Below are 3,718 nucleotides of genomic sequence, written 5' to 3'. Positions count from 1 at the left end.
CTATGGTAATCAAGACAGCATAGTCTTGTAACAGAGACAGACAGACAGACAGACCAGTGGGACAGGCAGACAGCCCAGAAATGGACCCACACATATAACAGTCAATTGATTTATTTTTTTAAAATTTTTTATGTGTATTACCTGCATGCAGGTAAGTGAACCCGTGTCGTGCAATGCCCTCGGAGGTCAGAAGAGGCTGTTGGATCCCCTGGGACTGGAGTTATGGACAGTTGTTAGCTGCCATGTGGGTGCTGGGATTCAAACCTGGGTGTTCTGTAAGAATAACCAGTGTTTTTAACTGCTGAGCCATCTCTCCAGCCCCCTTATTCAGCTAATTTTAAACTGATCATTGTATGTGAACTTTCTGAGTGGGCCTAAAGAGAATTCCTCTATTTGTAGATCATATCTTTCCCATCATTTTGTATATTTTGTACATTGTCTTCCTATGAGTACAGATAAGGTTCGAATAAAAACTACTTAATACTCAATTTCCTAATTTCCCTCTTTATAGAAGCCTGAGAGAAGACTGATTTCCAAACTTCTGAGTATTTTATCCATTAGATCACTGCTTTCTAATAAAAAAATTAGGAATCATGGCGGGTGTGGTGGCACATGCCTGTAGTGCCAGCACTTGGGAGGCAGAGGCAAGCAGATCTCTGTGAATTCAAGGCCAGCCTGGTCTACTTAGTGAGTTCCAGGGCAGCTGGAGCTACAGGGAAACCATGTTTCAAAAAGACAAAAAGAAATTATAAATCAACTAATAGTTTGAAAACATTATAATTAGATATAGTTACATCACTCAGCCTCATGAAACTATGGAGGAGGTATGGTAGTGAAACACTGATTGCTGAACACCCTGGAGGTCTATAAACATCTGTCTTTCATCTTCTAGTAACATGTATGGCGGGGTCCTCACAAATTACAGAATCCAGGAAAGGCCATGAAGATCATCCATGGCAGGGTCAATTATTCATTTCACCAGTGGGACAGCTGACTCATCAGGAGGCTGACAGTTACTTATTGGTAAGTTCTCCTGCTTGCTTCACTGTACCTCTCTTAGTTATATTGTATATGACCTTTTTGTTCAGATATTGATGGTGGGATGGGACTGGGGAATTTCTATTATGAAGTTATTCTAGCCTGGCAAGCTTTCACTAGGTTGTGTTTACTTGGGAGACACAGTTGAAATTGTTCATTCAGGGAGCATGTCACCCCCTTGTCACCACTATGGCAATCTGGCCACCAACCAAAGTAGACCACTTAAACTTTCCTGCCTACTTTTTTTTTTTTTATCAACATGGCTTCTGGGCCCTTTGACTGGTAACTACCTTTGTCTAGAATGCCCCCATCCCCACCTACCTAACTGCTCTCTGCCCTAGAGGCTCAGCTCACCATAGGTTTTACCTTTAATATTTCTTGGATGCCTTTCTTGCTCTTCCCAGTCAGGATTAAATGTCCTCTCTCCGCAAAGTCTTCACCTTGGGGCCATCGCTGTAATTGTCAGTTTGAGTTTATTTGCTAAACTAGACTGAAAACCATTCTCATCTCACGTTGTTCAGTTCACTCAGGAAGTATAAAGCCAGAGCGGTCTGCGTCCCTATTCCCTATTGGCAATTTGGGTAACCCCTTCAGAGGATGGCGTGATAAGGATAGGAGGTAGGAATTGGCTAGGCAGTTAGGGTAAAAAACCCCAAAGAAATGTAGCCAGTTTCTAGGCTAAAAGTCAAAATGTCCTTGGGCCTGTTAGCAACACACTCTGTTCCAAAGGCCAAAAATGTCAAAATGTCAAAAGTATTTGAGACCTTGTATCTAATCCTTAAAAGATTTTAGGTTTACTACACCAGCCTGGTCTACATGCTGAGTTCCAGGCCAGCTGGGGCTACAGAGAGACCCAGTTTCAAAAAACCAAACAACAACAACAACAACAAAAACAGTGAAAAGCTAAGAGCGGTCACCTTCACAAAGTATAATAAATGGTGAAGGAAAGTGTGTAATATGTGTCTCAGTTCTATTTGCTATCATATTTTTTTGTCTTTTTGAGACAGGGTCTCCCTGTAGCCCCAGCCTGGAACTCACTATGTAGACCAGGCTGGCCTCGAACTCACAAAGATCTGCCTGCCTCTGCCTCCCAAGTGCTGGGATTAAAGGCGTGAGCCACCACTCCCAGGTATGCTATCATATTTTTAATGAAAAAATTTGCTACAAAATTATATTAGGGGAAGGAAAACTCAAAACATACCTTCAGAGGAGCAGTTTTATTATACAGAACACTAAATATGCTTCCCTACAGAACAATAGCAAATAAGTTATTGACTTTCTCATTTCACTCAAGATTGTCATGTGTTGGGCATGGATGCAAGACCATGGTACCTGCATTAAGCCTTGATCTTCTCAGTAACTAGTTGACCTTCAGTTAGCCCTTTTTTGTTTGGGCACAAGTTGTGCTAGATCATCCTTAAGGCCCTCCCAAAACTCTTCATTCTGATCTGTGATTACCATTTGGTAGGTAGAGGTCCTGGTAACCCTTCTTTAAACTTCTCATTGAAAAAAATTAACATATGGACCAGTTGAGTTCTGTAAGCTCTTTTTTTTAACAAAAAATTATTGAGAATTTCATACATGCGTATAAGGTGTTTTGTTCAAATCCACGTCCACTCCCTCCCCTCCAACTCCTCCCATATCTCCCCATCACTTTTTCCTGACAACTTTGTGTACTCTTTCTCTTTTTTATGGGGATTTTTGCTACTCTAACATTCCCCCCTCTGAAGAGATAACCCTATAATCTTTTAGGGGCTAGATAAAAGCTCCCAAGCTCTTTACAGTAAGTACTGCCAAGCTGAAATAATTCCAAACTAGGAGATTCTCTTGGTGACTGTGGCATGGCTACTTGTAGGATGGGAACATGTGTACGTAGCTCAGCCTTCTCTTTCTCTTGGTTCTGTTGTTCTCAGTAGATCAAGAATGAGGAGAAAAAATCCACAACAAACCTGCATTCTTTAGACTCACAGACATGTCCAACCTTTTGACATTGCGACACAATGTTGTCATAGACGAAGTTCATGCTGAAGAATTGGGAAATTGAGTTACAAAAAAACCCCTCAATGTTTTAGGTAACTTTATGATTTTGTGTTGGGCTGTATTCATAGCTCTCTTGTAGTGCACGCTACCCACAAGCCACAGGTAGCATACTCTTGATAGGCATAGTACAGTCAAATGGCCTATGGTTCAGGTACTTTCTTTTCCAAAAATATTAACTTATGCCAGAAGATGTTATTTAGCCAGATGAAGTCCTAGACCCAGTGAACTACAGAAAGACTCAGAGGGCTGCTGATTTCACAGACCCCAACTCAGGGAAGAACTAGAATGGAAATCACCTGATCCACAAGCTGCCCCCCCTTTTTTTCCCTTGGGAACTGCTAGGCATGGCTGTCTAAAGCCAGCTGCAGATATCTCAGAATGCAGTGGGGTTGCTGCCCTGCTCCTCTTGTAGCCTAACTGGAGACAAACTCCAAGTTGATGATTGTGGCTCTGCTAACTTTCAAAGCCTTCATCTCCAAACCTTGTCTTCAGATAATTAAAAAATAAAATTTTTTCTGCAGTGCTGAGACTGGAACCCAGAGCCTCTCACATGCTAGGCAAGTACTCTACTCCTAAGCTGCACCTCTAGTCACTCTTTAAAAAAATCCAGCCTCTTCCTTTGATGTAATATATTGTTTTT

The 3,718-nt window shown here is 41.6% G+C and overlaps 1 long non-coding RNA gene across 1 annotated transcript in view; it reads left to right on the top strand.

Annotated features, from left to right (window-relative positions):
* The first annotated feature begins 891 nt into the window (after positions 1-891).
* Positions 892-3,718, top strand: part of LOC115068211 — a 22,003-nt gene continuing 19,176 nt past the window's right edge. The window contains exon 1 of the long non-coding RNA XR_003847585.1: positions 892-1,023. This is a non-coding gene — a long non-coding RNA (uncharacterized LOC115068211). The remainder of the gene's footprint in view (positions 1,024-3,718) is intronic.

Source organism: Nannospalax galili, unplaced genomic scaffold (assembly GCF_000622305.1).
Source record: "Nannospalax galili isolate Female #2095 unplaced genomic scaffold, S.galili_v1.0 scaffold167, whole genome shotgun sequence".
In the NCBI taxonomy this organism is placed as follows: Eukaryota; Metazoa; Chordata; class Mammalia; order Rodentia; family Spalacidae; genus Nannospalax; species Nannospalax galili.
Note: the sequence above shows the minus strand (reverse complement) of the source record. Positions and strands in the feature narration are given on the sequence as shown.